This window comes from Dermacentor variabilis, unplaced genomic scaffold (assembly GCF_050947875.1).
Source record: "Dermacentor variabilis isolate Ectoservices unplaced genomic scaffold, ASM5094787v1 scaffold_13, whole genome shotgun sequence".
Lineage (NCBI taxonomy): Eukaryota > Metazoa > Arthropoda > Arachnida > Ixodida > Ixodidae > Dermacentor > Dermacentor variabilis.
In genome coordinates this window covers 34067506-34090662 of record NW_027460291.1, presented here as the reverse complement: position 1 = coordinate 34090662, position 23157 = coordinate 34067506, and the positions used below count along the sequence as shown (strand labels likewise).

Sequence of the window (23157 nt, the reverse complement as noted above, 5' to 3'; positions counted from 1 at the left end):
GAGATAATCTCGGGTTAACCTCCCTGTCTTTCCTTTGCCTTTCTCTCTCTCTCTCTCTCTCTCTCTCTCTCTCTCTCTCTTTGCAATCGCAATCGATGCTTCGCTTTTCGGGCGAAACTGCGACTTATGTGTAAACCCATGTCCAGTTGATTACATTAGCCATTTCTTTCTGTCAAAGGCGAATAAATATTCCAGTTGGCTTTTTTGCCGGTTAGCAGTTCCCTGTAACAGTGGACCGTACAATATACGCATAGACCTTCTGCATTGACCTCCTCCTGCAAAAAAGGCGTATAGCGTTCGCGGCGTACATGCACTAGTGGGGCAGCCGTCTAAGCTTCCGGTAGACCCCACATCTCGAAGCGGTGCTGCATTGTTTTTGAGTTCTCTTCGTATCACTTCTGAAATTCTCTTCTCAAACAGCGACGCCTGAGGATGTTAATCAAGTTCACACAGCGTCCTGCGGTCATAAACACACCGTCTGTTTCAGTGCTGTTTGCGCCATTCGTTTTTCCTTGTATTTCATAACTGCTCATTTCAAATTGCTTAGCGGACACGTACATTATTTTGTCCTTACGTATTTGCGTATCGACCCATTCACTGTTTAGAAACAGGCACCTTTGGTCATTTCCAATTGATCCTTCTAAGATAACAAGCTAATTTATTGAGTGTAGAGAGTATGCCTGACATGCCGGGAATTATGTTCAGAATTTGATTAGTTATTTTCGTAACTTTACCGTAAAATGAAAAATGTTGTGAGAAATTAGCTTACCGTAAAATACAGGCGTGTATATTTCTTAGTCGCGGCCGCGACCCCCTAAGTAAGCTGCACATCATAAGAATGGCCGGTCAGGTGCTACACCACTACAGATGCTAAAAACGCGCTACCCTGCGTAAACCATTCGTTCACACGAAAGGTGCACCTGCGCAACCTTATAGTACAGGCACTCAATTGAACGGAATTTGAACGGAATTGAACGGAAACCGCAATTTGATTTCGAAGCACACCTTGTAGTGGGGGACTCGGGATCAGTTTTGACCACCTGCGGACCTTTAACGTCCCTCCCAATGCACGGGACACGGGCGTTTCAGGATTTCGGCCCCATCGAAATTCGGCTGCCACGGCCGGGATTTGGTCCCGCGACATCGTGCTTACTGGCGCAACACCCTGTAGGCGCTAAGCCACGGACCACGGCGGGTGTACTATGCGCTGATCCCTATACTGTACACGACAGAGAGCGGGGCAACAGAGGAGCACACGGGATGGGCACCCCCACACTCTTTCTTTTCCCGTTGTCTTTCCTCTCAGCGAGACGTGAAGGTGGTAAACACTGCACCGGTTGCGCGACAGTCCGCGCGTGCACACGGCGTCGCGAGCTGTCAACAGAAACCGGATGGCGCCCGGAGTTCCCAGCGCGGTGCGTGCAACCGGGCGGCAAGAAGAGCCCAAGCCGGGTCCCGGCATTGGGCCAAGGCAGCGCAGCCCGCGACCGGCCTGTGCCGCTGAGCGCGCTGCCTGACCCGCAGCAACGCCGGGCCAAAACAGAATCGGCCTCCGAAAACGGGGTCGGCGGGTCTCTTTCGAAAGCATGACGCAATGCGCTCCCGGCCGCGGCTGCGACTCGAGCAGCGCCCTCGTCTCCTTCCGCCCACTTTTCCCCGCTACGCCTCTCTCCCTCTGACTACACGGTGGCAGGCAACGATTTCCAGAGCGAGCAACTGTCTCTCGCCTCTTGTAGTTTTTTGTTTTCGACCCCGGCAAGCAGCAGTCACCGCTGACCGACCGCCAAGGGTGTGGCGTGGTGCCGTCGTGCTCTTCCGGCGCTCCTTGCCTGGTTGGCTGTGCCGCGAGTTCGAGACGTGCCTCAAGACTTGACTGACCCTGACCGACGTGCGCCAGTGGATTACGCGACTGCCGCCCTCCCCATCTCACCGTCGTCGGCTTCGAGATCGAACACGTGCGCGACGGCCAGGTAGCCCGAGGTAAACTTGCGAAGGCGAGTCTTTTTCTTTGCTGCCTTCTTGTCATGCACGTTTGCCAAAAGCGTTCCCCTACCTCACCATATGCGTGCGGTAGACTGTTACCGACCGCGACGCAGGACATTCAAAGCGAGCGCTCCCAACAGCGTTGCGCTTGTCTGCGCGAAGCAGACATTAGTCCACGTTTTTGTTTTGTTTTTTTTTTCATTTTATTGACGGCGGGCTTCATTCAGGGCGCAAACAAATGCAAGGTCTGCTACCACCACATTACCTTGTCACATCTTCTACTTGTCTATCTTATCGCATTTCAACATGATTTGCGCGTTGACAACGGGATGGTGAGGTGGGGGCTCAAGTGCACATGTGATCAGATTAGATGCGCTTCAGCTGATACTAATGCACTGTATAGAAGCCGCTCAAGTATGCACCTCTCGATGACTCTCTCTGTCGCGATCGCCGCAGTGGTTGCTGAGTGGTTATGGCGTTAGGCTGCTGAGCACGAGGTCGCGGGGTCGAATCCCGGCCATGGCGGCCGCATTTCGATGAGTGCAAAATGCGAAAACACCCGTGTACTTAGATTTAGGTGCACGTTAAAGAACCACAGGTGGTCGAAATTTCTGGAGTCCTCCACTACGGCGTGCCTCATAATCAGAAAGTGGTTTTGGCACGCAAAACGCCACAATTTATTTTTTTTTTCTCTGTCGCGATTCTGTAAACGTTCTCAAGTTATCGAAAGCAGACCTACCAGGCATAGCACGACCTTTTTTCACAGGCGGCGTCGATTGATTTGATTGATTTCTGCGATAATGGCGCCACTCGGGAGAATGGCAAATATTCGAATTGAATGGGTACAGGATTGGGGCGGTAAGCCGAAATTAGTACTGTTGTCGTGCCAAGCGATATCTTGCGAGCGACTTTCGACAACCAATATTTTAGTACACTCTGTTTCAACGATGGGCTTTGCACGTGGCCCGCATTTTGGCGGCGACTTACAGAGTTCGCGAGAAAGGGAGACCGAGCTGCTTCCCGAAACGTGTGTAGCGTCTGTCCATCATGGTGTAGCACACGCCTCGCACGACGCAAAAGTCCCACTCTTGCTGATAAATTATGCGATGGAACTTGCTCTTGCGAGAAGAAGCAACTCGGGAGTTCTCTCGTCTTCCGCGTGATCGAAAGAAGTCGCTGTAATCTTTAATTAGGCAAGGACAAAGTGATGCCAACTTTTTCGCTTACTTCTTGAGGCTTGCGGTATCATGCGGTCTGTATGCAGATATGCATAGAAGCTCAGGGACGATGTATCAGCATAGTCGAGAGATGTCCAGAATAGCTCTTATGCCTAACGTAAGCCCCATCGTTCTTCTTATTGTACTTGTGCGTGAATAAGAATGCTGCATGAAATGGGGGCACCGAAAGTTAACATTTCCTCGAAATGCCTGGTCACATAATTTCGCACCTTGCGCAGACATGAAGTCACCAAACAGGAATAACTACTGGCACGTGGTTTGGTTCAGGTTTGCTACGTGTCTTTGCTTCTTAGTTGTCTCAGTAATAAGTTGTGCGACATATTAGTAATACTGATTATGCGCTACCCGGATTAGCCTTAAGCGTACTCGAGCTCTTCGACCGTGGTCTCTATTACTACACCTGTGCCAATTTCCAAAATATAAGTGTTTAAAATCAGGAGCGTATGCTGATAGCGCGGTGTGGTTCAGGTGTCCAGAAACATACACGCGCGTGCGTTCTTCATTACTTTTTTTTTGCTATTTCCACTGATATTCTCAATTGCCATAGTGCTTGTTGCGCTGTATTCGTCGCTTCACACGAAGCAGAAATCGTGAAGATCGCAAGAACGAATGGAACGCAATCTTTTGAACAATCAACGACATTTCCGTGCTGCGTCGTCATTTTGGAAACTCAGAGACCCAATGTGTTGTACAGGATATTTCTTTGCCAATTCAAAGTTATGCTCAGTGGCTATGGTGTTGGGCTGCTGAGCACGAGGTCGCGGGATCGAATCCCGGCCACGGCGGCCGCATTTCGATGGAGGCGAAAATACCCGTGTACTTAGATTTAGGTGCGCGCTAAAGAACCCCAGGTGGTCAAAATTTCCGGAGTCCTCCACTACGGCGTGCCTCATAATCAGAAAGTGGTTTTGGCACGTAAAACCCCACAACTTAATTTTTTTTTAATTCAAATTTATTAGTTCTCAGGCCACCCCATGCACCGTGCATGGCGGCTAAATGGCTACGGCATTGCGCTGCTTCCTGCGCTCAAATATCGGCCGCGGCGGAAGCATTTCGATGGGGTCGAAATTTAAAAAAAAAAAAAAGCGCTGGTGTGCCGTGCATTGGGTGCACATTCGAGAACCACAGGTGGTCGTCATTAATGCGGGATCTCCTCACTACGGTTTGCCTCATAATGAAATCGTGGTTTCGGCACGTAAAACTCCGGAATCTTTTTTTTTTTTTTAGAAGGCCATCCCGCACCTTCTGCAGGGCGCGTACTGTGCTTTTACCGGCATACGGTAACGGCTGTGCCTCCGTCCACTTCCATCAGTACAGATCTTTGTGCGACCGAGCGTTCGGGAGTTTGAGCCGGCACCGCTGTCGCGCTCGGCTGTAACCAGTTGGCGGTTTCCGTGACCTAATTGGCGCCATATTGGAGCAACGTTCACTGCATATATGCGCAGCACTATTGGAGATAAGCTGTAAATAGTTGCATTGCGTTAATGTGCAGCTTTCCACCGCGCAGGTGGTCCTTACGTACGATGACCGCGATCAATTCGGCGTATGCCATGGACCTATTGTATGTCCCAGCTAAGGATAGCCAAAATGCTCAACGAAAAATAAAAAGAAAGATTTGAAAAACATGGTGCAAGATAAAATTATAAGACTCACGGTGTCGATCGGTCGTCAGAGGTGACCGAACACCGTGAGCCTTAAAATCATATCCTGTACCATGTATTCTAAACCTTGTCTCTTTTTTTTTAAACAACTTGGCTAACATAAGCTGGGGCGACTCCCGATATATGCGTATGTTCGCACGATGGTTCCGATAAATGAAGAGTCTAAACTTCACAAGATTATTCTCTCGCGCTAATGTTTTTACTAATAACACAGAAAATTGGGCACCACGGCTGCGATCTCCTCGATAATTCGCCACTAATAGCACCGCATGTAGTAAGATGTCGCGTACAAAACGCCCGCTGCCTTGTATACTGTGCTCAAGAAGACGCCTACTGGGTACTCGAAACAGTTGCACGTAGCATCGCAAACTTCGTCACAGAGTTCAAATATTCAGAGCTACATGTTGGGCGTGATCCTGCTGCAGACATTAATACAATTACAGACCCACTTCTCAAGGTTAAACCAATTCGTTATACAATGCGTCCTTCTTTTTTTACTTCAAAAAATTCTTTTTTTTTAGAAAAGCATGCACAAATTACCTGCATTGCGTCACTACACACGAATTATCCGCCGAGGCGGACATCATTTTCAAGAAAAAAACCAAAGCGATTCATTCACTAATTAAACTAATTACGTTAGTTAGTTTCTTTAGTGCAATAAACCTTATGCCACATGTTTATAAGATAAAGTTGAAGCGAATCGTCACAAAAAGTTCAGTGCCGTGTTTCTAGATTTCAAGATGACCACGTCGATCAAAATTACTGCCGCCAAGCGATTCGTCCAATTTACCTGATGCACACGGAAGCCCGCAGCGCGGCTGGCGGTGCAACCGCCCCCCCTCCCCTTCTTGGACGTACTAGGGCGTCGTAATACGAAGCTTCGCCATATCGCTAATGCTTTGTAATATCGCTCAATAAAGATGTCCGTCTCGCCTTCTAATGCTGTTCAATGTGACATGTGCGTCAAGTCGACGGTGGCGCGAAGCGCCAACCGCCATCATCTTGTCGGAATAGGGAAGTACGGCGGCAGTTTCATCTTACGCCAAGCTTTTTTTTTTTTTACTTCACGTGGTGGTTGGACTGCGAGCCCCGCTTCGCTGTGCTGCGTGCGCGAACGGATAAATTGAGCGAATGATCTGACGCTGGTTATATTTCATTCCACACATGGCCATTTTCAAATGTGGGAGCATGAAATTAGACAGTTACGACGATTCTAGTCAACTTTCCCATACGAACATGCGGCGTAAAGTTTGGTACTGCAAATTTAATTATCATAATTAATTAGTGAATGAATATGTTTGATTTATCTTGCAAGTGATGTCCACCTGGGGTGATAAGTCATCTGTACTCACGTAATTCGGGTAAATTTCGTCAAATTTAAAAAAAAATGCTCCAAGTAAAAAAGAAAAAAGAGAGAGAGAATGTGCACACTATAGAGAAATCGTATAGCGTTATCAGGTTTTATTTTTTCGATAAAAATTTCTTACTTTTATTGGTTTTGTGTTTAGACCTAACATGAGTGTGTTTTCACTGCTTTAAATGCTTGACATTGTAAAAATAAATTGAAAACGCCGAAAAGCATCAGCCTGCAATTACAGAAAAAGTCGAAATCGGTTAAAAAAATAAAGAAAGGAATCTCGTATTCACGAAAACGTTCTTGAGCTAGAACAGTTCGGTGGTCGGGACGACGGACATATCGTTGGCTAAGGAGGCGAGCCAATGGGAAACAGCACTTGCGAACGAAAAAGTTTGTGAATTCGGGCAATTTGTGCCTTCAAACGTTTGTTAATCAATAATTATATTCTGGGGTCTCACGTGCCAGCAGAACTATCAGATCATGACCTCCTGTGGTTCTTCAACGTGCCCCTATATCTGAGCATACACGCGCGTTTTTGCATTTCACCCCCTTAGAAATGCTTCGACCTCGATCTCAACCGCGCAACGCCATGAATAAGCTACCGCTGCGGGTTCAATGTTTTACGTCTGTGAGTCTGACTAATGGGCCACTATGGCTCTGGACGCTGAAAAGCAACGACCTGCATTTACTCGTTGGTTCGCCGCAAGCCACTGCTAACGGGACTCGATTTTCAGCGATTACAAATAGTGCGCCATGCGTGAAGACGCTTATATCCAGACAACGTATCGCAGTGACGCTGCGCTCGATCCTCTACCCTTCCTCATTTTCTTTCCGTGGGAATATGGCAGAGTAGGAAACAAAATACCGAGGTCTCGCTGTGTGCTGATTGATCGACAAATCTATTTGAACCCATCGTAAGCGTCTAATGGATAGGAATAAAATATACTTGGTTCTACGCTACACCTGGTCAACATAATTACCGCCATGGTTGCTCGTTTTTTATTCCAGAGTAACTGTTCTGACAAATGTTGAACCGCGTTGCAGTGTCTATATAGTATTAGCAAAATCGCTGTTGGACTCATGTTGCTTGCTCGCCAGACGGTGAGGCGTATAGTCATGTCACTCGTATCTGCGTCGGCTAAGGCCATGACAGTTGCCCTCTCCGACAGTTCAGCGTTGGTTCTCTGCGTGAAATTGACCAAAATACGCTAAGCTATAGAAAAGTCCTTATAAAGAAAGTATGACAGCTGTCCGTCTTTGGCGCTGCATGATTAAGAAGTGCCAATTGCTTCCAGGTATTTGAACACGTGAATCGATTCACTCTGTAATCTTTTGTATGATGATGTGTACAAGATGCGCAGTGCATATGAAATAGCCGGTCAATTGAAATAAACGCTAGTTGTAAGTTCAGCACCTGTCCTGTCGTTCGTATACTGTTCGTCCTTATCCATGGCGCTGTTTTACGCCGACTGTGAATACACCATGTCATACAACACCAATCGCCCATGTCCACGTGAGCACAGTATGGAAATTCAAGTCATGCACTTGAATAGATTCTATTCGTCAACGGCTGCTCTAGCAAATTGTGCCGCAGCGCTACAGCTTGCGCCATGAAGCATTGCTTCACATCTATGCATAGTCTTCTAATATGTGAGGGTATCTCAAACTATGGACCGTCGATCCCAAAGGCGCTCGGCTCGGAAACGCTGGCCGCACGAGAACGCTGCGTTTGAATAACTGGAGCAAAAACGGAACGCGGGGGCTTTCACGTGTCGTAATACGCTATGATAACTCTAGCTCTTGCAAGACTATCCGTGCGATGTGGTTATCGCAGCTCTACAGTCGTTAGAAGTCTGCTGCACACTTCCTTCCGGTGCTCAAGACAACGCGGAAAAGTGCTCAGTCTGTGGCTTTCTTCGTACTTTCTTTCGTTGTTAGCTCTCTTCTGCCCTTCGACTGATATAAGAGGGGTGTTTCGAATACCTCATCCATCCTCATCAACAACTGCGGAGCGATTGATGTTGCTCTGAAGTGCGTACTGGAAGAAATAAGCACACCGAAGGTCGTCATCCTTAGAGAATCCCGTGCTATCCTAAGCAGGCTGTTGTGAAAGGGTGCCAGTAGCCCAATTCCACGCAGTGTAGTAGAGTCCGGCGACAAAATTACTTCCCGTGGGGTGTCCCTCATTGCCCAGTGAATGCCTTCGTGCGTGGATATTGCTGGAAATGAGGAGTCTGATCACGTCGCTTCAACTTGTGCTCACAACGACAGTGACTGCCCAGAAATTTCTTGTATGCTTGACAACGCCGGTGTGTTAATCCGCCGATACCTCCTAAAGCCGCACCCAGACCACCATGTTGCAAACGACTCGTTCCCTCTCCGTTTTCGTGGTCGTGGTTTGCCTCGTAGTGCTAGAGCACTGCTAGCGAAATTAAGAGTTGGCTCTGTGTTGGCACGCGAACGCTTGTATCGTCAAAGACGTGGGTGCAGTCCGTCGTGTACGTCCTGTCGATGATGTGAAACACTTGAAAACGTTATATTGGACTGTCCCGCATTCGTCACACAACGTGCACTGCTAATTAAGGACTATGGGCAGATTAGACTCAAGTGTACGACCCTTGACGATTGCCTGTTTCCGAGAGGAAATGCTGCTCAACGCGATCAGGCCCATAGAGCCTAGCTAACTTTCATGCGGAAAACTGATTTGGCATTCTGTTTATAGACATTTTTTGACGTGTTCCTGCTTTCTTTTGTCCGTGTCTCTGTCATTTGTTCATTTCATATTTTCTTTCCTATTTCTTTGCTTCCTATCTTCTTCTCCTCTTTTCATTCCCTCCTCCCGAAAGAGTAGGCAGGTGTTGTGCCCCTCTCGGTGGCAGTTGACAGCTTGCTCCCTCACTGTTTGCTTTGTGTGTTTGCATGTTTCAATAATAATAATAATAATAATAATAATAATAATAATAATAATAATAATAATAATAATAATAATAATAATAATAATAATAATAATAATAATAATAATGATGATGATGATGATGATGATGATGATGATGATGATGATGATGATGGTGGTGGTGGTGGTGGTGGTGGTGGTGGTGGTGGTAACACGTTGTTTTGAAGTCCCTATAGCCATGAGGAATGGCATAATTTTACTTTTTCTGAATAGAGGTGCTGGTGTGTTCCGTATACTTAGATAAGGCATCATTCGGAGCGCTCGTTTCCGCAGCCTCTAATTACCGAATATAGGTAAGGTGGATACGTATGATTCCACGTCTCGATACATTAAGTTAAATGACTATGCAAAATATTGATGTAAATCAGTAAATCAATGCACATGCTAGAAAATGCCGACACGCCTGATACAAGGTAAAACATGCATGACTGAGCAGGTTGTAGACATCCGTTATATGTACCCTGTAATGAAGAAATGAATCTAGCGTCACACCGAGATATTTAAGCTCTGGAACATCTGCGAATGTTGTCGCAATCTTCAAATGTATTGATGCTGCTAGTTTAGCCCGATTGGACAAAAGATGTAATATGCTTCTTTTCAAAAAAAAATATTTAGTTTAACGCTTAAAAACAACCCACGATCCACAAGATACAACGTACCAGTGGGCTCCGTGCTAATTTACACCGTCCGAGGTTGTTTAATCTGCACATAAAGCGCGCTAAACGAGCGTTCTTTCATTCAGCCTGAATAGAAACGCGGCCGGTAAACGAACTCGCAACCTCGTGCTCGACAGCACAATGCTGCAGACACTGGGCCACCGCGTAGAGCTTTGAGCTTCTGTTCGAGGCTGGCGACGAAGTTCTTTTTCTTCTTTTATTCCGATGCCGCCTATAAGCACTTCAACCTGTAGATGTCTGCCTATGATGAAAGCGACCGATGAACAAAGTCCATATTTGGTAGATTTTGGTCTATGGCGCCCCGGACTTTCAATGTCATTAACCATCTTTCAATGCGAAAGCATTATGTGCCCCATAATTTGAATATTGTAACAGCGCTAACACATGTATCCACAAAGTAACAAGGAAGAGACACAAGCGCTTGTGTCTCGTCCTTGTTACTTTGTGGATGCATGTGTTAGCGCTGTTACAGTATTCAAATCGAGTATGCACCAACTCGCCCAGAAAGTTTTAATTATGTGCCCCATTATGCGAAAATCTCCCGTTGTAGGCGGCTGTGGGGCCGAATGATGGTACCAAAATTTGCCGATGGCAGAGAGTAAAAACGCGTCAAAAATACTCAGCTTGACGTGAAATTTCTCAGGGAGGTTCCTTTAAACGAAGTAAGTTATTGCCCTCGAAAAGAATATTAGTTAAGTTTTTGTCAGCGGTGGCATTCAAGCCCGGGTCTCCGGGGTGCGAGACGAGCACTGTTCCACGACGCCACGGCGGCTCCACGGTTTTCGTTGACTAAAGGTGTGCCTAGTGCGCCACTGCGCGCGTTACGTCGCAACCACCTGGCTGACTGAACGTGCCGCCTATAGTGCGTGCGTCGTTGGGCACGCGACGGCGTAGCCAGTGGGTATAGGAGGTGGCGCCACGTCGTGAACGTATAAAATGGGTGCATCACGTAAAAAGCATCAACGTCGAATTGAACGCCTCTGAGCGGTCATTCGAGTTATGAACTTCTCGCGGGCAAGCGCGTGCGTTGAGACGCTTGGCGCGTTTTCACTTGGCCTCACCGAGGCACAGTTAGAACGAGGGAGCGAGCTTGCGCGGACAAGGAACGCGCGGGAAAAAATTTCTCCAAGAGAGAGAGAGGGAGGGAGCGAGGGAGAGAGTGAAGGAAGGAGGGAGATATGGAGGGAGAGAGGCAGGGATGTAAGGAAGGCAGGGATGTTAACCAAAGGGACTACGATGTTTTCTCATTCCCACATGTAAGCAGCCGTGTCTCCGCTGAATTGTTTTTTTTTTTTACTTCGGGCACTTTGAGCATATCCAACTGTCTAGCCTCTTACGCCGACCCAGTGACCCACATCGTCTGCTAGCTTGGGCCACTAGATCTGTGTTCGCCGGCGTCATGCCGCCGAAGTCGTTCCAGCGCCGTCATTCCAGCTTCGTCATTCGACTCTCGCCATGCCGTCGTCATCACCTCATCGTCGTCATACAGCCATCGTCATTCCATTATAGCCATGCCGTCGTCGCCACGCTGTGGTCGCCCCGTCGTCATCGTTTCAGGAACATCATCCCATGGTCGTCACAGTGTCTACAACATACCGCCTTCGTCGTACCATCTACGCCAATCCTTATTCGTCATGCCATCGTAATCATGTTGTCGTAATTGAATCCCGATTATGCCGCCGTTGTCATGTCATCGTCGTCGTTGCGTCGTCGTCATATGTGCGTTGACATACCGTCGTCGTGATGTCGCCGCGCTCACGTGCCATCGTCGTTATTTCAGCCTCGTCATCCGATTCTCGACGTACCATCGTCGTCGTCATACCGTCATACAGCTATCGATTCTAATTAAAAGAGTTTTCAGCAATACGGTGAGACGCTACATTGCGTGAATGCTAATGGCATTGACGTCGACAGTCATCGTGAGATGGATTCTGACCAATTTGTTTTCCGAAGTTGGTTATACTGGCTACACCTTTGACCATCTTCAGTGACAAAAAATCTTGGACCATGACCCCATGCGCGGTCAGGCTCACAAAGCAACGCAGGCGTCAATGCGGCTGATGAAATCGACTGTCCTTAGTGGCCGACTACGTTACGGGCTTACCTACGTGTGCGCAAGAGGTGTAGTCAGAGGGGGAGAGGGGCTATGGTGCTTCAGCCACTCCCCCTCCCCCCCCCCGCCCGAAATTTTTTCGCTCTGCCACGTTCCGCCAGCCAAACCAACCCTCGGCACCAGAAATCATTCTGGATTTTCTCTAGAATTTATTTTTCACTCTCGAAAAGACATTTCAGCGCGAACATTGCGAACTCGCGCTGGATTTCGTGGCAACGCCCATGCACCTGGAGTCACATAACACAAGGAGCCCCATTTGAGCACAAAGGTTCAAGGGTGCTTTGATGGCAAGCGGGCTCGTCGCGGCATATCGAGAAGGCCTCGGAATCTACAGAGCGCATGAATTTCTATTCCGGGATTTTATGGGTATGAAGGCCTCATAAACTTTCGATGCGAAAAGCGCATTGACATTTCCGAAGTCGTGCTTCAGATCTTCAATTTCCGAACTTTGTAGGTTTAATGTTATAAACATTTGACGCCAAAGGTGCATTGACGTTTCTAAAGTCGTACATAGGACCATACAACGAGACAAGCGAAATTAATACACTATCACAAAAGTTGACAAAGGACGCAGCGAGGTCCGATGAGATGAAGCGTTCTGTGTGCCGTCATGCCACAGAAAATAATATGATTTTTTTTTCACCTACACCAAAGCATCCATGTCAGACACTAACGCCAGCAAAGGTAACTACGTTCCTATTTCTTTTTTTTTCTACTTTGACTTTTGTTCGTGAGGACACATTGAGCCTCTTCAATTTTCTGGTTCTTGCTACCCGCGGGCTGCAGAGCCAGCCAGAGCGCACGCGTTTTTCTCTTGTTGCTCCGACCACCGCGCGGCGGATTTCGGTGCGCGTTCACTTTTCTCTGGCCGACTGGATTTTGGCAAGACAGAGTTCGCTCGCCGCCATCACTGTGGGGACTCGACGGATTGCAACGCGTTCGCTTGAGCGCAACCTCTCGGGTAAGTCCTGTCTCGCCTGTGTAAGATACCCAAAAGTATGCGCATTGTTCTCTGTGGACCAAGTGCCTCACGTTTTCTTCGATACTCCTTCAGTAGCCACATTAGGCGCCCAAAGCAGACATTAGGTTATGGCCAACATACTTTCCTTTGCGTGCTTTTTTTTTCGGTGCCCCCTCCCCACAAAAGAAAAAAAAAAGACTTTGTTGCGGCGCAGCGAATTGTCGCATGGTGAAAGTTCGATTTTCTGAATTCTTTTGCGGAAAGGAAAGTAATGGGCTTTGGCACGCTTCACTTGCCGGATACTCTTATGATATTATTGCGATAGCAATTATATGGACACTTCAGGCGCATTCCTGCCTTCGCCGTCTCCCTCATATTCCGTATAAAATCTGAGGGCGACAACATCGAGACCACGCGCAGCATGCTGTATGTGCGGGTGAAAACGTAGGAGGCTGGTGGTGGTATGGGTGAGCCAACGATGGTGGCTGTGCGCAAGGAAGAAAAGTGGGGAGGAAGCGCGCCGCCTTCTCTCGCGTGCGATACATCAGGGGGAATGGAGACATGGGGGCGAGCCTTATGATTCTGTAATCTGTGATTGCGCAACATGTTCATGTGCCTTGTTTGACGCATTATGTACAGTGACATTTTCTTAGATACGTAAATTTATTGCAGACATACGTATATTTAAATATCTTGTTGCGAGGTTTTGTGTATGCGTGCAGTGAACATTGTTTCCAGTAACGCTTGTTTGCCCCTTGTGAAGCTGTATCTTCGCATTTGTATATTCCATTGTATCTTCGCATTTCTAATGTACGAGAGCGAGTCAAATGAAAGTGAGCCAACCAACCCCGCGCAATAATGGTTCGGTCCATTATCTGCGAGGCATGCGCGTAGCACACATGCATCTCTCATTTACAAAAGTGACACGCAGGTGCGAGGATAAATGTTCTTTAATGCACTCATACACTGGGTCCAACATGGTTGCGTGACATAATGAACGCTCCAAAAGTTGAACAGCATGCTGTCATGAGGTTTTTGACAGCTGCAAGTGTTTCCCAAAAAGCAATTGGTCGCCGTATGGCTGCAGTGTACGTTGAACATTGCATTTCATTGGTCACTGTGAATGGTTAGAGCAAACGGTTCAACGAAGGACGTGAAAGTTGCAAAGACGATCCAAGACCGGGTAAAAGCCATCGTGCAATCACCCGCGACACAATTGGAAAGGTACACGAGCTGATTAGACAAGAACTGAGGGTAAGCTTCGATGAGGTGGCATAGCGTATGAACATCAGTCACAGTTCGGTTCACACCATAATTCATTAAGATCTCGGTTATCGGCTCTTGTATGCGCAATGAATGCCCAATATTTTCAACCACTGCCAGAAGAAGGTTCTGCGCTGCCTTGACTCATCTGATCCGGTATCACAATGAGGGTGACGGCTTCTTGCCTTGCAATTGTGATCGGGGACGAATCATGGTGCCACTACTACAAGCCTGAAACGTGATGGCAAAGCTTAAAATGGAAATACTCGGACTCACCACAACCAAAGAATGCAAAGGCTGTCATTTCCACCGGCAAGGTGGTGTTGACTTTATTTTTTCGATCGTCTGTGGCCATTACTGATCTAATTTGCTAAACCTGGAGAGACTATCAATCGTTTCCGATATTGGTGAAACGCTAGATCGGCTACGTGTCGCAATAACGAACAAACGAAGTGGAAAATTTGACGAATGGAATCATCTTGCTCCACGACAATACCCGTCCCTACGTCGCTGATGTGGATAATACAAAACTGACAAAGTTCAAGTGGGAAACGCTGCAACATCCCTCATACAGCCCAGACCTGTCGCCTTACAACTTCCACATTTTGGGCAATTGAAAAAGCAGCTCAAGGGAACCAGATTCACGGCGGACGATGACGTGAAAGAGTCAGTTACAGACTTTTCGAAGCAGCAAACCAAGGAGTTTTATGAGACGGGAATCACGTGATTCGCTAGTGAGTAAGACAAATGTCTAAACGATCACTGAGACTACATTTAAATGAATAACCCCATTTGTCATATATTCGCATTGGCTCACTTTCTTTTGACTCGCCCTCGTATATGTTGCAGAACCCCTGCTTTCTATATGTGCTCTCTGTTGCGACTATAATTTCGCTGCAATTGAAATGCACGTCCGCTGACAGCTGCTCCTGCGCAATACAGTGGAACAAAAGACAGAGTCATTTAGATTTTTCCCTTGCCATTGCATATGTGCAAAAATGTAAACAATGATTTTGAATGACAAAGCTTCATTAAAATATTTTCCTCAACTTGTTCATTTCATATCAGCGGCATGCACTGCTTTGCTAGTTTCGAACTGATATAGTTCCAAAATTCGTGTGATATTTTCTTTACTTATTAAATAGACAGAAAACATGCAAGCATTGATATCAGTTATTTCGGGCACAAGCTAAAAATGCATATTTTACTTGTCTTAACAGTGCGTAGCGTTCAAGACTTCGTTTGCTGTATCAGTGGCAACGGCACTGGAGTTATTATTCATGTGTTTGATCCCTCGGCAAATTCTATAAGGAGGAGGCCGAGCTGCAGCGTGAGCCCCCCTCCCCCCGAACGAAATTTTCGGCTACACCAATGGTTAATTCTTAGGCCACTCTTAATTCCTTCTCACACCTCCCCCACACACACACACACACGCACAAACTAGCAGTGCTGTGGAAGTTCGTGCATTTTAATAACATCTAAAACACAACCAGAGAAAAGCTTCCAGACAAATAAAATGAAATCTTTGATTGACCCGCTAGAAACATTTGACTTTATCCGTCAAAAAGCATTAAATACCACTACAGCATGCCTTAATCATCAAGACTCCATTAAAATCCTAAGCATGACATATGGTTTGTACGGTGTATTCCAATGATCCACAAATTTGTTATAGGTGTAATTCAGTGTTGTCAGAAATGTATTCACTTACATAATCAGCTTCTATGGTTGATGCGTTCATTTTCTCGGCCCGTAAAGAAAAATGGCAGGGAAGTCAACCAGACGAGATGCACGTCTGGTTGACTTCCCTACCATTCTTCTTTCTTTTTTGTGTCTCTCTAGTGCTCAGAGGAAGGTCGAGCGCCAAGGGGAGCTCTAGGGCCTACTCTAAACTGTAAAGTCATTTACACTCTTAACATTGAATATAGGCGTCAATCGGACTATAACTCATACCTTGGCTGTGGTGGTTCTGGTGCCCGCTGAGGTGGGTGACGTTGCACTGGATGAACAATCTCAAGGTTTGGGGCGGGTTCATTGCGTCGCGGTTGTCTTTCATGGATAAGTTCATGTCGACGTATTTGTGCCGCTGCCTTGTTCTGAGGGCAGCCTGAGTAGGAGGCGACATGGTTCCCCGCACAGTTCGCACATTTTGGTTGAAGGAGTCACTTGCACTCCATGTGGTCATGATCTGAGCAGATTTTGCATCGACGTGCGCTGCGGCAGATTTTCTCCATGTGCCCAAATCTCTGGCAATTATAGCAGCGAAGTGCTGGTCCTAGATATTCCTTGACAGGATGACTGGTGAAACCCAAGTAAATTCTTCCTGGAATAGGGCGATCGTCTCTGAAACTCAGAATTACTGCGTGAAGTGAATGTGACTTCACTGCTCGATCTTCTTGGCGGTAATACTTTATCTCTCTGCGTGCCGATGTAACTCCTGCGTCTTTCAAGAAGTCTGGGAATTGCTCGTCTGCATACTGCAGAGGCACATGTCTTACTTTCCCAACGTTTTGCGTGTATGACTCTTGGATGAAGGGCTTGACTTCCAGGCCGCCTACACTTGTGAGCATCAAAAGGCGTTTTGCGGATGCTAAGGAAGCAACGCTGACACTGAAACTTCCATCTCTGGTCGTCCTGAAAGGCTGTACTTTTTCTTTGGCAGCGGAAACTATTTCGGCAGACACTCGGTTTGGATTCACTTGCCAAAAAGTAGTGCCTTCGCTTGTTGGGTGAAAGACAACCGGTATGCCTTCTCCTCATTTATATTCTTATGCGTGACAAACATAAATGGTGCATCCTCACTCATCTATTCTTCATCACTTAGTTCATAATGTTATGTTGTATCGTCATACTTGCTGTCCTCTAGGCGAGGTTTCTTGCTCCCAGCTTCACCGTCAGCCATTATTCCTGAAGTCGCCGAAGCTGATTCCGAGTTGTGGAGAACGAAACGTGCCGGCTTTATGAAGCTTTGTGACCCTGCAAGGCCCCGGGATTTTCATTACGGCCTGCAGCATCACTCATATGGATTGCTACACTTGGACGAGCCTAAGGCTCGTGACGATGTCCTCGGCTTCCGACCACCGTGGAGGCCGGGTAAGACCAGGTCCTCAAAAAGAAACGTCGCACTTTTAAGGCGCCTGGCCTGCTGAATCTTCACCCGACGTCCCGTTAGTCAATCTTTGTCAATGCTGATCGTAAATTTCCAAAAAAACAGAAAAATCAGAGCACCACACAAAGACAGCGACCAAACAGAAGAACAGAAGGCCAAGAGAACCAACAAGCTATTCCTCCTCAAGAGAACAAGCAACAGTGCAATCAAGATGCCAATCAAGAGGATCACAGTCGAGCGCCCAGTCTTATGCATCAATGCTACGGAAACCCAGGCGACAGCAGGTAGAAAGTAATACACCAGAAAGCTCCAATATTCGCATACATTATTCTCAGCGACCTTACGCACCTACTCCAGAAGTAATGTCAGCTAAAAGCAAATATAACACCGCATCGGTGACACAACTGATTTTGCCAATGCTATTCGCAGCTCTTAAGGCATCCTATCTGCTCTGCCGAAGCAAACAACCTACCAGAAGTGAAAGCCTTGTTGCCTCTGGAAGCACTATTATGTCAACAATCCGGGTCAAAACCGCGGCAAGCAGTAACTGAATATCCGTTACAAAAATCTCTCCATATTTCAGTGGAATGCCAACAGTTTTCGAAGAAAATGGGCTGACTTTCGTAAACTGCTTGTACAATACAACTTTCGATTACTTGGCACTCAAGAAGCGGGAATCAATGACAATATTTGCCTCTCGAATTATGTGATATACAAGTCATCTTGTCAAGGTGCTGTTAGCAGAGCGCTCCTTTGCGTCATCTTATCAAATTCAGTCCAATAATTAAGACTTTCCGGAATTCATCGCACGTACAGTATCCTTTGGTAAGCTCTGCATAACAGTGATTAATTTATATCTACAACCTTCAAACCGGACTTCAGTAGAGGCGCTAGTAGATATCTTCAATATAGCTCATTCTAATGTACCTGTATGTGGAGACTTCAATGCACACAACATTATCTGGGGCAGTGATCATTGTGATGCACGTGGTAACGTTATTCAGTGCGCCATAGATAAATGCAACTTGATTGTTTTAAGTGATTGGTCGCCAACATTTCTTCGTGGATATAATTATTCAAGCTGCAACGATGTTACCCTGTGTTCACATGATCTGGCGAATGGTGTGGGATGAACAACAGATATGGAAACGCGCGGAAGTGATCATTTACCCATCCTTGTAAATCACCCTAGCGTGCACTATGATATCAGGCTTTACAGATGACAACCCAACTGGCAAGTTTTTCGGTACCGCCTAACGGTTCAAATTAATCAGCATGCAACGGTGGAAAAATTTACAGATTTTTTTTCAGGATAATATGAACATACGCACAAAGAAGGTCTCAATTCCTAAAGATTATGCAGCAGTTGACGGCGAGTATGAATGCCTAAGAGCCATCGGACGCCGATCTGAAAGAGCGTACCGACGGAGCGGAAATTTAGAAGTGTACAAAAACGCTCAGAAAATACACAATGTAATGCGCAGACGCATAGAAAATTTAGACAAGCGGAGCTGACGCGATTTCTGCGGCACGCTGTCTCCTCACACGTCTATCTCACGAATTTTGCTAGTAAATCGTTCTTTAAGCGGACCTGTAACACAGAGATTCCCATTTCGTGCTCTCGCTGTAGCTAGAGACATGTGTGAGATAACAGTTGTAGATGAATTTTGCGACCTTATTTCCAGACATGCTTTTTCATCACAATGTGCAGAATTTGATATTTCAGGAGTGTTAGCCAAGCAGTAAATTACTGCTTGCTATTGGGCCCAACATCCTCAATTAGATCATGCTTTCACATTAAGTGAGCTTCAATGTGCAATTGCATCATGTCGCCAAAAGTCTACTGCTGGGCTGGACGGTATTACGTACAATATGCTAAGAAACCTCGGGACCACAGGTACAAATGCTCTCTAAGGCATTCATAATAATTTATGGATAGAAGAAACTGTACCTGACTCTTGGAAAGCCGTTCGAATCATCCCAATTTTAAAACCGGGTAAGGCGCCCTTGTGCCTTGAATCCTTCCGCCCAGTTAGTTTGACAAGTTGTTTATGCAAAGTAATGGAGTAAATTATTGACGCGTGGCTTTAATGGTGCTGTAATGAAGCGTATGTGTTGTCCAACTACTTAGCAGGTTTTAGAAAACATAGATGTACAATGGATGCAATATTAGATATAGTAACCTGTGTGGAACACGAGCGTCCACGTGGAAACATGACGATAGCAGTGTTCCTAGACATCAAGAGGGCATCTGACACTGTTAGCCACGTTCATGTTGTGCTAAGTATGCTGCAACTCGGAATTTCTGGCAGGTCCTTGCGATGGATTTCTGAATTTTTATCAGGTCGCAAAATATTTCTTCAGACGGGTGAAGGAACGAGTGCTGAACATGTTGTCAAATAGGGAGTACCACAGGGAAGCGTACTCTGCACTTTTCTTTTTAACTGTGTCATGGCTGATTCAACAAGAAGACTGCCATAACAGCTAAAGTTTTTTAATGTATGCAGATGATGTGTGTATTTGGACATCTGGGTCTGATGTTCAACTACTTCAGATGGCATTGCGAGACGGCATAAATATCATTAATCAATTTTTGAGAGGGAGAAAGAGAGAGAGAGAGAGGATGGTTCTATCATTCGCAAGGATACCTCCATTGCCCTTCACTCGAAGGCAGTTAAAAATTTCACTCTTAATCTGGAAGCACACCCTCTAATGATTGTCACACAGCATCGATTTCTTGGCATAATACTTGGTAGGCAGCTGTTCTGGGCACCCCACATAAAAAAACTCGAAAACGAAGTCAATGCCATAGTGACTGTACTGCGTAGACTTCCAGGCACATCATGGGGCGGGTCAGTATCGTCCATGCTGACTGGTTACAATGCATTAATACGACAAAAACTTGCGTATTCCGCGCTCATCTTACGCGGACTTTCCCACACGTCTGAAGAGCGACTTCCAATATTTTAGCTAGAAGACTACGCATATGTCCAGGAGTTCCACGAGCGACTTCTAGCTCTCTTGTAATAGCTGAGGCTCGCCAATCACCATTTAGAGTTGTGCGAACTACGGAAACATGCCGACATTATTTCCGCCTTCAAACACAGCATAAACGCCACCCATTGGCTCCAGACATAATGAAAAGCTATAGATGTTCCTAAAGAAATTCGAGAAAATCTTCATATATTGCTGAGAAGTGAATTTTGGAACTCAGACGTCGAATATTGTCACGTGGTGGTGACGTTGAAGAACACAGTAGCAGATACTGTGAAAGACAAAACTAACTTTTATTGGGCGAACCTGTTCCCACAAAAACAGGTTACACTTATAGCACAACGAGAGCGGCGAACACAGTCGGCGATCGTCGAAAATCTGATGAGCGGGTCAAGCGCGTCGGCTTTTATAGAGCGGTCGTCCAATGTTCCAGACTAATCGTTGGGACCCGCATGCCTTCCACAAAGTTCTACAACAGTCGAGTCACGCGATGAAATCAGATAACACAAGGTTCGGCGACAACAGACAGCGTATAGAAGCATCGATAACTTTCCAGAAACTTCGGATACATGCAGATGCGTCCCTCGCTGTGCGATAGCATTTGTTAGGCGGCGAAACGTGGTCGACCGTTAAATATAAGTACATGTGTCAATATCTTCCATGGCTGCTTACACTTCCAAAAATCGAATTGTCAGTAGACGGGATATTCAGAAAAAGAGACATGTTCATTCAAGCTCAACAACTAGCACTTTACTAGATATTGTCAGAGTTGAAGAGGTCGATCCCACCGCTGGCATCCAGTTGTAGGAGTTGTCGGACGATCTCGACACTGCCACCAGTTGTAAGGGTTGTAGGTCGTAGGGAGGAACTTGGGCGGAACTAGGCGTACAGGGTTTATTGACAGATATTAACATTTGAACAAGAGCTACATTCGACAGTTTAGCGTAGCTCCCAAATGGAGCACGCAAGACGAAGCTTACAGCATGCGAGCACGAAGCTCCAAACACACCCAGCACACTGCTGGTCGAGCACGAGCACACTGACAAGCACAGAGCACGCTGAGGAGCACACCCTAGCAGCCGACAAACAGCCGCTTATAAACACTCCGTTCTCCCTCGAGGGAAATGGCAGTTCACCGCCAATTCGTAACGTCCAACGCCATCGAAGTTGACCCGCCTTTTTGGAGGAGGATGGCTCACACACACGTACGCACTTTGGATTCCCAGAACCCCAGTTGAGCACGTCCTCGTAGCCAGGTGGTCACGCCTGACGCCAGCCGGCACCTCTAAATTTCAGAGCTGCCTTTCACCTGTAGTCGCCACGAGTGTCAGCAGACTGCGACGAATCCTGGGGCCCGAGGAAAAAGTACCGCAGAGCACCCTTTTGTTAGGGCAGCTCTTCTTGCTGCAGAGAGACCATGAAGACCCGGCAAATCAACCAACAATACACGGGGTGCCAAACGTGGCCAGTCCTGCTGTCGTCGCCGCTTCTCCGAACGAGGCGCATGGTAGATTAACGCTGCCGTAGTCTCCAGTTCACCGAAAGAAGTTCATGGTCGGTTAGCGCTGTCGTCCCCGCTGGTTTTCTGAACGGCGCCACCACCGCAGGTCGATCGAAGCACCTGCAGAGGGCTGAGATAGTTTTGCAGAGCTGTACCCCTGCAGGGCGATCCTAACAATATATATGCGGTACTCAGGATACAGACACGTCTACACAGATAGCTCCAGTACAGCAACTTCTTCAACTTCAGCGTTCTTTATAACGCACCTCAGCAAACAAGAATCATTTAAGTTATCTCGTGCGACTTAGTCCACAAAGGCTCAACTGCTCGCAATACTATGTGCGGTAAAATTTATATTGTCAGTAACAGATGAGCAAAAATGGGCAATTTTCAGCGCTTCACAGGTGGCCCTAACATCACTCTGCAGAACAAAAGGAAAAAAATTGCCGACGATTACGTTACTTCCTAATGCGAAATTTGAGCGCAGCAAATAAGCTGTTTCACCTTTTCGATAGATTGAGGCAAAGAAATCTAGCAACACATGTATGCGCTATCACAGAATTTTTTTTTTATTTTTCACACGTATTCCTTTAACAAAGACTCCACTAACAGTTCTTGACAGTCATGAAGGAAGCTTTGTGGTCGGAGAAATAGACTGATATATGTTCGACTTGGTACACCAATGCTTGATTCTCAAAGACGAGATGTATACAAGTGCCTTGCGAGGTTGTCACAGCCGTGGGACGCGTTACGAGCGAGAGGAACGGGATGTTCTCCCGCATAAGTGTTAGGAAATTGCTGTTTGTCTTTATGTCAAGCCGCCACCGATCTGGCTCTCTGATTGCCACCGCACAGGGCGAACGGCAGCGGCAATTTCGGCTCGGGCGGTGCACATATACAGATCCGCCGCCACCGATCTGGCTCTCTGAATGCCACCGCACAGGGGTTGCATTGGAGGAGGAGCGAAGAAAGGAACTAAGTTCGAGCCGGCGCTTTGACAACCGGAGACTCGCAGGAAGAGGGGGGAGGGGGGCGGCGTGTACACCCAGCGGCAAACGATGGGGGCAGAAGCGCGCGCAGCAAGCGCACAACACGATAAAGGGAGGAGGGAAGAGATAGCAGCGACTGACTGATGCCGCTGACGCCGATAGTGAGTCAACCCCAGCTGCGGAGTTGGTTTCAGGGACAACGAATAACCGGCGCGTCGGCAACTGAAGAGCACCCTATCCGCCACACAAGAACAGGGGGGGGGGACCCTTTCCTCCTCTTTCTGCATGGCGGCGACGGTGTTCTATGCAGTCACGTTATCTTGACTCTCTAGCGGCGTCAGCGGCATCCAGCGGTATC

General features: G+C 47.0%; 1 protein-coding gene and 1 pseudogene across 2 annotated transcripts in view; one reads left to right on the top strand and one right to left on the bottom strand.

Moving 5' to 3' along the window:
- LOC142566638 (methionine aminopeptidase 2-like) overlaps positions 1 to 23157 on the bottom strand; it is an 88050-nt pseudogene that overhangs the window by 29433 nt on the left and 35460 nt on the right.
- LOC142566721 (uncharacterized) overlaps positions 1601 to 23157 on the top strand; it is a 438480-nt gene continuing 416923 nt past the window's right edge. Inside the window, exon 1 of one of the 2 annotated variants that reach the window (XM_075677566.1) lies at positions 1601 to 1980. The gene's annotated coding sequence lies outside the window, so the exon portion shown is untranslated. Of the gene's footprint in view, positions 1995 to 23157 lie in introns of both variants that reach the window. The other variant, XM_075677564.1, reaches the window with a different exon arrangement.